We start from the raw sequence: 13274 nt of genomic DNA, 5'->3' as shown, positions 1-13274 counted from the left end.
TTTGGAAAGAAGTTGAAAATAATCTTGCTTTTCCTCAACCCCAACAGAACTCTAAACAAGGGCATTTGGTAAACATGTACATTGACAGCTGGATTATATAACTAGAATTGTCACAGTCTACTTTGTTATGCATTTGATATGAATTATAGACTTATGGCTGCAACAGTAGTAAGATGTTTATCAAATTATGCCCTGATCCTCCAAAGGGATTAATGGAGGTGGGCTCTTACAACTGATCAGAGAACCACTGACATTAGTGGGACATGAAGTTACACATATAGGAACCAAGCTTTAATATACGTTTGAAATAGGTTTTTAGATATTACATCTATCAGACTACAATGGTACATAGTTTTATGACAAAAAGAAAAGGAGTACTTGTGGCACCTTAGAGACTAACAAATTTATTAGAGCATAAGCTTTTGTGAGCTACAGCTCACTTCATCGGATGCAACAGATGTTTTATGTTTAAATCTGTTTTATGACAGATTGTGATAAAATGAGAAACAGAATGTAGATATCAAACAAACTGATTTTTGTTGTTCATATGAGAGCAGGGGCTCCCAATCTTGGTTCATCGCTTGTTCAAAATAAGCCCCTGGCAGGCCATGAGACGCTTTTTGTTTACCTGAGTGTCCGCAGGTATGGCTGCTCGCAGCTCCCAGTAGCTGCGGTTCGCTGTTCCTGGCCAATGGGAGCTGCGGGGACTGGTGTCCTGGCTCGCACCGCTTCCCACAGCTCCCATTGGCCGGGAACAGCGAATCACAGCCACTAGAACCTGTGAGCGGCCATACCTGCGGACGCTCACGTAAACAAAGCGTCTCGCAGCCCACGCGGGGCTTACCCTGAACAAGCCCCGAACAAAGTTTGGGAACCCCTGTACTAGAGGAAACAGTCACATAACCAAAACACTACGAGCCTAATCCAAAAACCAATGAAGTCCATGAGACTTCAGCCTGGTCTTCACTTCAAGGTTAGGTCAACGCAAGGCAGCTTACATCTACTTAACAGTGTGCGAGTCTCACTTAAATTTGGCTTCTGCCAATGTAAGTGCCTCGCTGCGCCAACTTCTTAACAATACAACCTCCCCGAGTGGCGTAGAGTCATGGTCGATGCAGTGAGAGTGTAGACACTGCGTTACCTACATCGACCATTACTGGCCTCCAGCAGCTGTACCACAATACCCTACACTGAACTCTCTGTTCACCACTGTGAACTCTGCTGCCCACGAGTAACATAGACTAGAAGTCCTCCTCCCCTTTAAAGCCATGCAAGTTTTTTAAATTGCTTTTCCTGATTTTCCAGCTTGGGAAATCCACACCTAGCAGCTCTCCAGTCCATTGTTGAGTGCAACTGCTCAGCTGACCATGCCAACTACACCCTCCAGACACGCTCCTGCCTAAAGTACACAGGAGATATTGGATCTCCTGGGCCTGCAGTGAGAAGATGCTGCACAGGCTCAGCTCTGAACCAGACATAGAAACACGGACATCTCTACAAGCAGATTGCTCAGGTGATGCAGGAGAAGGGCTATGACAGGGACCAGCAGCAGTGCCACAGGAAAGCAAAGGAACTGCAGTGGCACAAGAACGCCAAGGAGGCCAACAACTGATCCACAGTCACAGACCTGCGACTTTTACAAAGAGCTGCATGCCATCCTCAGTGGAGACCCTATCACCACCCCCAATAGCATCATGGATACTACCAAGGAGCTCAAGTCAGATGCCCTTGCCATAATCAGTGAGGAGGAGTATGAGAAACAGGCAACCATGGAATCCAGCTGTGCAACGAGCCAAGATCTGTTTTTGACTCCACTTCAGTCCAGTAAGTACTGCAAGTTGAGCACAGGAGAGCCCAATGCAGGGGATGGAACCTCCAGTAAGTATGGAGTTTATTTTGAAATTACAGGGATGGCACCACAAAGCAGCAGGTTACATATGTTGATTTACTCATCTTGACTTGTGCTAAAAGAGGTAGTAGAACAACCAAGAGATATAGAGCTGCTATCTGCTTTTTAGTCTTCTCCAATGTTAGACAGTGGAAGCCACGGGAACCAGTTTATGTATGTGTACCGGGATGTCCTGTGAATCCTCCATAGAGATCTCGATGAAACTTTCAAGGAGGTAGTCTGCAATCCTCTGCTGAAAGTTTCTGCGGAGGGCTGCCTTATTTCTCCTGCCACAGTAGGACACTTTCCCATGCCATTCAGCTATAACTTCAGCAGGCTCCAATGCAGTCCACAGGCCAGCAACATACAGACCCGGGCAGCATTGGGATGCCAGTACAGGTTGTGCTCTCAATGCCTCTCTTACCCTCAGGAGTGAAATATCAGCTAAAATCACCACTGCCTGTAGAAAACTGTGCCAGTATTCAGTTCCGTTGCCTTCTACAACTAGAAACATGAAAACGAGCTACTTCCTCCTCATTTCCTCAACCCTGGGAGGGCTACACTCACCATAGCTTTAGCTGTGACTGGTGCCATAGTCCATTGATCCCAAGCAAAAAGTAAGAATGTAGTACTTATAACTTGTGTGGAGCAAGAGGAGTGAATTCACTCAGCATCTTAAGTTTTGATTTCCATCTTGAATACACTGACAATCGTACTTCTGTGTGTTATATCTGCAGCTGCTGCCATTGTGGCCTACAGGGTCTCCCCCCTCTACACATGTGGAATGCCTGAGCCAAATACAGAGGAGAAAGAAGAGGACTCAGGATAACATGTTCCACGAGATTCTGCAAACCAGTGCTCCATCAGAGAACGAGCACAGGGCCTAGAGGATCACCATTGTAGACACTGGAGAAAGATAGAGTGGAGAGGAGAAACGTGCAGGAAAAAGAGAGTGATGTACTGTAGGAGATGTTTGCACTTCTCAGGCAGCAAACCCCTTGATGCAATTCTGGTGGACCTGTAGGTTCAACAATCCCATGCTCATCTCCCTCTAGAGCCCATTGAGAACTCAATATCAGGACCTCCCTATAGCCGCCCCCGCACTCCCCTAACATTTCACGTGGCATCAGGTGTCGGTGTACTGCCCTTACCACTCCACCCCAGTGGACATTAAAGACAAGTACAGCTTCACATACACTGACCTGTGAAAGTCACGGTTCGTGAATGCGTAACTTGAAGTTAACAGGACTGTTCTTTCTCCTTCGTAAATTCTGTTCGCTTAATTTATTACATTTGACCAAGTTTTACATGTTTTTTTATAAATTGCCTGGTTCATGTCACAGAATAAAATTCTATTTTTTGGAACATAATTCATCTTTATTAGTCCACAACATATGCTGGCTAATGCTGAGCAGTTCTGAAAGCAAACAATTAATGTAGAGCTGTGCAGGCTCTGTGCTTCTGTCAGAGATGGTGGACAGTGAGGGGGGGGTCACGTGGGTTTGTGGGATTTTGAAAAGACGACATGAACATTATGGGATGCAGATGAAATTATGAGATGGAAGACACTGCATTGTGGGAAGTTGACCACATGCTCCCACTCACCCCTGTGCGACTTGTATCAGCCCTATCAGGCATTGCAAAATCTTCCCAAGAGACACTCGGATGGATAGCGGTGAATTGTACAGTGGGATACCTACCCACAGTGCATTGCACTCTGCATCAATACAAGTACTCCTGGTGAGTATGCACACTGCCGACACAAGGAGCCCAGTATACACACGCACAAGCACTGAATTAACTGTGGCAGTTGTATGTCAATGTAGCTTAGGTTGACGTAAGTTTGTAGTGTAGACATGGCTTTTCTGTTTATTTCAATAGCCTTTTGGCCTCTTTTGCTGTTATAAACATTGAGCGCTTCGTGAACCATCATGGAAAAATGTTTCACTGTTGCTTCTTTTGTGATACTGGGTGGAAAACAGGTGGTTCCTAAAGCTCAAGGATGTATATGAATCAGTTACAACCTTAACAAAGCATGAAAATTGTATTAACACACACAGCAATTCCCACTTTATAAGACCAACCACATGCAATTAGTCCCAAGAAAAGGGAGAAAAACATGATTCCAATAAACTTATTTCTAATACTCAAAACTACAGGCTAACTTACCAGGGTAGCAAGTAAAAACAGAACTTTATATACAATAAACTAATGAAAAATGAATAACCACTTACTAATTCTTATCTAAAATTGAACAATACATGAACAAACACTTTCTCAGTCCCCCTGGACATCCTCTTCTACTTCTTCTACTATGTCTCAATAACCCTGAAATTCCTTGATGAGCCTTCCAGAAGATTTGCTTAGCCAACTTACACCCTAGAAATATATTTTCACTGGTGACCCTGAAGGAAGACCTGAGCAACCCGGGACTCCACACCTTTGCTAGAGTCCTACTAGGCCCTCCAACTTCTTCCCACATGAAATCCCACCCCCACTGACTGGCAGCATAACCTCTCTGCTTGAGGCTATTCTTATAAAAATTTGGTCAGTTCAGTAAAGCTCCTAAGAGATCCCTTCAGAACTGGCACTCCTGGTTTCTATGGAGATGCTGCACCGTTGCCATACAGTGCTCTCCTGCAAAGGGCTAAAGCTCCAAATTTCAATTACATACACTAACAAGTTCATGATTATTATCTTATATAGCCCTTATGGCTTTGTCATTCAAGCACTGATGCAAAACATCAACTTGCTAGCAACAATAGGAAGCAAAGAGTACATCAATGCTGCTCACAGCAGTAGTTATCACCCATCAAATTGAGTAAAACCAAAACTAAAGAAAATAACCACCCTTAACACTGTGCTCTGAAGGCTATTAAAAGACACTGTCAAAACACCCAGGGCAAAATATGCCAAAGGCATGGGCCATCTGCTAAGAAAGCTCTGCCACCAGTCTTGGAGAATTCAATTCTTGGGACTAACAGCAAGAGCACCCCAGTTGAAACTTGTGGTAAAATACAAGATGAGAGAGGACATCTCTCTCAGGCTGCTGGTTCCCATCCCAGGCAGGGCTTTACAGAGCATCATAAACACCATGAAATGACCCTAGAAAAATATAGTCATCTAGGCCCAATCTAGCAAAACATTTAAATATGTGCTTAACGTTAAAACACATAAGGATCCCATTGATTTCAATGGGAATACTTGTGTTTAAAGTTAAGCACATGCATAATTTTTCTGGTGTGGAACTGAGCTCAAGTATTATGTTCTAAAAATGGCTCAACCCACTTAGAACAGGGACAGCTGCATTACGTATTACCTAAAGTTTCCAAGTGGTTTTCGAATGTAGTCTTAAGTCGAGCACATTATTTTGATATAGCCTGGAGGTGACAAAATTGTCAAAAGACAATAGAAATGAAAGGCTGTAGCCACTTGCCCAGCCTTTACCACCTTCTTGGAGTGAGGAGGGGGAAAAGACGCTATAGGGCATTGTTACCTGGGAATTTAGGAAACAAGATGCCACAAACCATCCTGGCTGAAGTCAGGCAAACACACAGATGGTAATAATACCACTCTTCAGGCCTTTTCAATATTTTCTTCTGCCAATAGGCATCACTTCTGTCTTACCAGGATTGAGTCAGATCCAGTTCACTGCATTCAGAACCATATCTCAATCAGAAAAAGTAGTGGAAATGTAATATCTGAGTGTGATGAAAAGGAAACACAGAGCTGAGAGACAAAGCAACCCAAAATGATTTATGATCTCTCCAAGAGTGTTTAGGCACTGTCCATCCTGTTAGCACCTGCTCCATGTGTAAGACTATAGAAATTCACATGCAAAAAGAACAAGCAATTGCCCTCAGCTATTTTCAGTGTCTAGCAGTGAAGAAAAGGGGAACCAACTTGACACACTGTGCTCACCCTCTCAAGATTTCTGAATTACTTCATGATAAACAGTGACAATAGCAGCAGATCTGACAATAGCAGTGACAATAGCAGCTGTAACCTGAGTGGCCTTTTCTTTGTCCATAACTAAAGAAGCTTGAACACCACTAACATCAACAGTATCTGTTCCACAGCCTGGTTTGAAACCAGGCTGCGTAGTCAGGGACTATAGGCTCACTTTAGTGCAGAGAGAAGGACAGAAATCGGTAAGGTTATTCTGTTTTATCAAAAAAGTAACATTTTTATTTAAAACTCGATAAAAAAATTGACTGAATCCCTTGGCATAACATTCAGCTAACAACTACATACTCTAAACTGGATTCCAGGCAGCATGGACACAGGTCATAAAAAGTTCCTGTTGGCACCAGGTAATCAAAACTTCCATTAATAGCAGTCTTTGTTAATCTGAATATTTAATATTAGGCAGGATTCCCTTCCAGAGTATTAAAAATAAGGAATTAAATCTTGTTTATGCTATAACCTTTTTCTGACTTTAATTCCTTCACTCCCTTTTGCTGCAATCTGTTGAAAAGGCTGAGGGGTGGCGGGTAAAGGGGTTGAGGTAACCTCAAAACAACACAGAAATGTTGGTTTACAAGATAACTGGTTATCTGACTTTGCAAAATACTTTCATAGAGTTGTTCAGATGGCAATTATGGGCCAGATGACCTAGTTTGAAATTTGTGAGTTAGAAGTATGAAACAGAAGGGGCAAATTTTCAAAGTCACGTGACTTAGGAACATACATTCCCAAGTCACTTTTGAAAATGGGACTTGAGCTCCTAAGTCCTTGTCTATCCATGAAATTTGTACCACTTTAATGAAATCAATATAGTTAAAGGTGTACACACACACACAAATGTGTACACATTTATGCCAATATAAAAGTGCTTATTCCATATGGGGCAGGGAATAAGTGATACCAGTAAAATTATTTAATTAACAAACAAACAAAATCACACTGCTAACCAACATAATTATAACGGTACCAAGTCTGTGTGTGAATCAGGCCTTAGGCACTTTTGAAAATTTACCCCACAACTATGCTGTCTCCACTGGTTTTCCTGACCTCTCCATTCGATTCTCTGTTTCAGTGGTCACTGACAGTCCCTCTCAGACTATCTCTGGATTTATCCTGGTATCTCCTCTCATCCTCATAACCACTGAATCTTCATCATTCTTAGACTATGCAAAGAAAAGGAGTACTTGTGATACCTTAGAGACTAACAAATTTATTTCTTTTTGCAGATACAGACTAACACGGCTGCTACTCTGCAACCATTCTTAGACTATGCTTCACCGGAGCTTGCCTCCATTTGATTATACATATCTGGTCCACAGAAGGAAAATAAGGTCCTCCTATTTACCCTTTCTTATAATTCAAGAACAGACAGACATAGAACTGAACTGAATTGAAAGTCAGCAAATTTAAAACTGACCAAAAAAAAATTAAAAATTCAGCCTATAAGGAACTGGTGGAACTCATTGGCACAGACACAGTAAAGACCAAGAGCTTAGGAAAGTTAGTGACATCTACATGGGTAACTGGAGTTTAAGAATAACCATACTGAGTCAGAACAAAGGTCCATCCAGCCCGATATCCTGTCTTCTGACAGTAGCCAATGCCAGGAAATGAACAGAACAGGGCAGTCATCAAATTATCCATCTCCTGTTGTCCAGTCCCAGCATCTGGCAGCCAAAGGTTTAGGGACACCCATGGGGTTACATCCTTGACCAACTTAGCTAATAGCTATTGACGCACCTATTCCATTAACTTACCTAATTGTTTTTTGAACCAAGTTATAGTTTTGGCCTTCACAACATTCCCTGGCAATGAGTTCCACAGGTTGACTATGCGTTACGTGAAGAAATACTTCCTTTTGTTTATTTTAAACCTGCTGCCTATTAATTTCATTGGGCGACCCTGGTCCAAAGTTACAGTAGATACGATTTTAAAAAGAAAACAAGTTTAGAGTGGATATAAACCATAATGCTTCACAGCACAAGCCAAACTCTCAAAGATGTGAATTTCAAACAAGCTTCTCAGACAGGCAGGATTTCCCGCCCCCCCAATAATTATCTACTTTGGGACTCTTGCATTTTCCTCTGAAACAGTTGGTACTGCCTACTGCCAAGGTAGGACAGATGGAATCTGATCTGGAATGGCAATTTTTCCAATTACATGGGATAAAATTCCTCTTCCAGTTCATCAAGCCACAAGATTTTGCGTTCAAATCCTTCGCCTCAGCAAAAAACAGAATAGGTAAGTCTTTAAAGAGAGGAAAATAGAGACCACTAAATTATTCCCTCCTCTAGAATATCCAGTGTACCTTATCTTCTATATTGTAAACTTTTGAGACAGGGACTATCTTTGAGTATTGTACCATAGTGAGTAAAATGTTGAGCATACTGTCAGCATAAAACAAATAAAGGAAGTACATTTGCAAGAGTTCTTAATATTAAGAGTTAATTGCCTTTTTAAAATCTGGCTAAACAAAATCTAGTGACAAAGATTGATTTATTGAATGTAAATTGTTAAAATCCCAGAACTAGTTTAAGAATTCATGTAAACCAAATGCTTTAATTTTTTGGAATACAAAAGTAGTAAATACATTCTCATTTGTTTAATACAGTAAAGGCACTTGCAAATAGTTTTGGTGTCTAATGGCACTTTTAATTAGGAAGATTAAATACCGATATGCTGTTAAGAAATCAGGCCCTCATGCTGCAAGAAGCAACATGCAGGCAGATGCTTGGAGCCATGTCAAATCACACTGCCTTCAATGGGAAGGAGTATGCCAGTGGGGTTTGAAGAACTGGCGCCTGAGATAACTACCTCACTGGTAAAAAGTATCATCTGATAAATAGAGTTCAGGGGAAATCTTGTTTACTAAAATAACAAGATACATAAAACTGCAATCCTTCCTGAATAGAGGGTTATATTTTAAACTTAAAAGGGAGTAAATCGTAGATCAGAATCAAGAGTTGGAATAGGACAGTGTTAATTATTCTGGTCAGGTGAAAAACTTCACAAGTTATTGGTAGCAGCCTCCACCAAATTCTGGTAAAACTGCCAACTGCCCCATAAAATTACCAGGCACACAAACTCGTAACACAAATTTTTACCACCTATAGGCAGCTATAGAAATCTACCTCCAGTGGTCAAATCAAAAGTTTCTCATTCAGGGCAATCTTTGTTGCTCAGGCCTAAGTAATTCTAGAACAGCCACAGCTTAACAGAAGGGGGAATATTTATTTAAAACTGGAACTAAAGCTAGGTGCCATACTTCCAAGCTCAATAATCATCCATTCTATGTATGAAGAAAGACAGGCCTGTAAAAAACATCAACTTATTTGATTTTTTTGCATCTTAATGGCCTTTGCTTCCTGCTATCTCAATTTTTTTCCCCCTTATTGTTTTGCTGATGCATTCTAACCGATTACAAAGAGCATGCTATTGAACAAAATAAATTCTTAGGAGTTAAGCATTTTATTCTGCCATGTATATTCACATTAATATTATGTATGCAGATTCACTGTAAATATAGTGTCATGCATTCAAGCTTCTGTTTTCACTTACGTACACCAGTTAAAAAAAATAGGTACAAACTATTCTGAGCAAAAGTTGTATAGTTTCTGCATTGACAAAATCCTTTCCTCTTCGCCCCCCTCGTCCCCCACTCCCCACCATTCTATTCACATCTTGATATTTTGTAGGCCTCTGGCATACTTTCATCCACCATGGAGTTCCCAAAGACACCTCTGCAGGTCTCAGAAATGAGACCTTACCTTTGGTAAATGATCTTACCTTTGTTGAGACCCTAAGGGATTGATATGGCAATAGTGTAGTCTATGGAATATTCCTCTTGTTTGCCTCTCATTTGCTGTCATCTGTGAGCAATATGAATAGTCTCAACCTAACTCTGGAGCAGACTGCTATTACTCAGCTAGACCTGAAATTCCAGTTCTTTTACATTGCTATCTACTTTCCTCCATTAGTTTGCCAGTTCTACCCCGGTATCAGATTACACAGAGCCAATATTTATAGCACCTTGCAAAACAGTCATACATATCACATACCTACATCTGCCTATACCTGTTACACTCATATTTAACCCTTTTTAGCACTAAAGCAAACTGTTATATGCTCAAATTTGTCATTTAAAAAAAAACTGACCTCAGGAGATTTTTTTCTCTTGCCTGTCAGCTGAAAGAGCATCCCAAATACCTCCAAAAAGTGATGTGGACAATTGTTAACATAACTTCAAATTCTGTAATTTAATTTTATGAACCTCCCCTGTAGGGCAATGTATGTCATAATAAAGATGCTGAAATGCCCATAACAGTGAATGTATTCAGACTGCAAGAAGCAACAAGGCTTACCGTACTGCAAAACAAGAATTATTTTACACAAACAACTTTACCCTGCTATTTTTTATTTTTAGCATCTCAGAAAATACCCTTCACAGAAATTTAAAATACAGCATTTGGAATTTAAGATGATCAGCTCTACAGTTTAAACTATGCAACCCCCATGTCTTCCCTCTGACTCCACTGCTGCCAAGTTAGAGAAGGAGCTAGCCAAATCTTCTTAAACACGTGACTGGCACGGTTATTACAGATGGAATTTCTGGCCCACAACTGTTTCAAGGCTGTTCCTCTGCCTTGAACACATGGGACTGCCTTAGGCTTGTCTCTTGCTTGCCTGCTTGTGATAATTCTTATCCCACCTTTCCTTTCTGGAGAGGATTCCATTAATTCTATTTCATCCAGAGTCTGTCTTACATATCTACTTCCATTAAATATGAAGTGACATGTTAACCAATAAACAAAAAATATAAAACCAGGTAATTTCTCACTCAGACACCATGATGTGGCCTAGGCATTATATTATACATGCCACACATGTGAAACTTCAACCGTGACTCTGTGCTTTTTGGCCAAGGCAAGACATTTTGTGCATTCCTATATTTGAGGTCCCATGTTATATGTCTATGATGTGCCTCAGAAATGAAAGAATGTGAAAGATATGAATATAATGTATAAATACATTAATTCTTATGAATCAGATCTGTACAGTGTGCTTCTAGCTTTAGTGAATGGATTAACTTCAGTGAAATGGACAATATTCGATAAATATGACCCTGCCATTTACATGTAACTGTGTTGGTCCCAGGATACTAGATAGAGTAGGCGAAGTAATATCTTTTACATCACCCACCTTGTCCCCCTGCCATTTATCATCATTCAACTGGGCCAACTCAAACAGTACAAATGAAATGCACAGGGGGAAAGTTCTATTCATTTGTTTCTTTAAGCTGAGTTCACTAATTCAACCCTTCAGACAAGAATCACAGACCAATCAAATTGCTTTTCTTTTAGAAAGTATTTGCTGTTTTTGCTTTAAGAAATGTATCAAGTTTAACCATGAAAAAGGACAGCTTCAACACCTATCAGTGTCCTTATTAAGTGGCTTTGGCTTAACAGGGATTTGATTCTGCCATGAGCTGAGCACTCTGGCCCTGATCCAGCAAAGCACCTAAACATGTATTTAACTTTAAATTAACACTGTAGTTAACAATGAGAGACAGCTGATTTTTTCCTTGAACATATTAAACAGGGCTGTCCAGTAATTTGGCTGGAATAATACACGTTTCCTCTTCTAATCTATTACTTAGCTAAAACTCCTGTCTTTTCACAGATGTATCTGAAGTTTTATTCATTTAATCTTATTTGCGCTAACAAGTCCCATTTAAGTTTTTTCATATAGGTTGTGACTGAAGTACTCAATATTCTTGCATGTACATTGCTCCTCTGATTTTATCACTGGAATGCAAACAGTGGAAGCTCCTCAAAATAAGCAGGAAAGGATTTGCCTTCCCTGTTTTGAAACAGATATAGTAGGATCTCTATTTGCTGCTCTTGTAAACAAGGTTCTTAACATGCTTATGTGCCTCTGTTTTGCCTACCTATTTTCAGATATCATGAGTCTCCACTGGAATTAAATATTTGGGGTCACATTCTTTTGAAAGATTTTTGAAAGGTTTTGACCTATGTAGATGAGTGGACTATGCTAGATATATCGTATTGTGGAATCCAAATATTTTTTAGTGTTTTAAAGATCCAGCACCATACCATTCTTGCAAGGGTTTTTAATGAGGGCAGGGAAAGGGAAGAGACATGAAAGGCTCAGCCAACAATCTCTTTGGAAAAGATGATCAAACAAGATACCATATGAAATTCACCAGGATTATACAGAAAACATTTATACTGTTTCAAAATAACAATGGGATAAGCTTATTACCTTTCATGAGTAGAAATACTTGATCTAAAAAAGCCCATAGAAACAAGAATGAAAGGTAATATAGGGAGAGGCGCAAAGTACTGAACAGTACCAGCAACAATATAGGTTGATACGAAACATTGGTAGATAAGGAAGGGAGTGGGAGATTTCAGAGTCTGACTTCATGAATGCCCTCCTTTTGGGAAAATATTTAGCAATGATTCTGAAGACATTCATTAACTTTAATTTAATGTAAAATAAAGATGTTTAATAATGCTTATTTTAAAGAAAATACATAGAACTCCTTCTTTTATTACCTAAAACGGAAATACTAGTTTCTTTGAAATTACAGGTATTTCAGAGGACATAAAGAAAATGTAAAAGAGTAGAAAAAAAGTAAAACAGAAGAGAATGAATCAGTCATCTTTTTGCTCTAAGGTGGTGTTTACTGTCCGTCTCCCACCCCCATCCAGTGCGTAAAGTGGTCTGAAAAAAGTGGGGTGCCTATCATAATCTGGGAGCAGCAGCTTTGAGTATTCGCCTCAACTACCCAGATCAATTTTTAATTTTTTTGCCAGGTCTGTGATACTTGCGACAACCTTGCCTCCCCCGCACGCATCCGCCCCCTATATACACCCTTTAATCATTGTTCCCACCCCACCTGCTTTTTTAATACAAAGAAATTTGATATGGCTTTGTGTTCATTTTTGTTTTTTGGGATAATCTTGTTCCTTGTTGTCACTCAGGACCCAAGTGCATGAAATGCTTTCCTATTTCAGGTTGCTTTCCTGAATCAGGGCCTAATTTCATAACTTTGTAAATTCATAAACTGAGTTTTATTACTGGTTCCAAGACCTGATTATTAGACCACAAAGCTTATCATCTTTCTTGGATTAGCTATGGTTACTATATTATTTGAAAGAGTTACACAATTATTTTTTATGAAAATGATATAGTAGGAAAGTTGGACTTGACAAGTGGCTATATCTGTACATTTCAGTTATAATTTTGTGTAAAACTCTTCTGAACTTTTATGTACCTTCTGCATGGATAACTTGTACTTGTGTTCCTCCTCATTCAGGGAGAGGGTAAAGAGTAAGAAAATAGATCAGACTTGCTCAGGTAGATGTGGATTACGTCCTTGGGTGTTGGGGGAAGA

The 13274-nt window shown here is 40.1% G+C and overlaps 1 protein-coding gene across 18 annotated transcripts in view; it reads right to left on the bottom strand.

Moving 5' to 3' along the window:
• Positions 1–13274, bottom strand: part of ELF1 (E74 like ETS transcription factor 1) — a 136168-nt gene that overhangs the window by 57703 nt on the left and 65191 nt on the right. The gene's annotated exons all lie outside the window — the stretch shown is intronic.

Source organism: Dermochelys coriacea, chromosome 1 (assembly GCF_009764565.3).
Source record: "Dermochelys coriacea isolate rDerCor1 chromosome 1, rDerCor1.pri.v4, whole genome shotgun sequence".
Classification (NCBI taxonomy): Eukaryota; Metazoa; Chordata; order Testudines; family Dermochelyidae; genus Dermochelys; species Dermochelys coriacea.
This window is presented reverse-complemented; position numbering and strand designations above follow the sequence as displayed.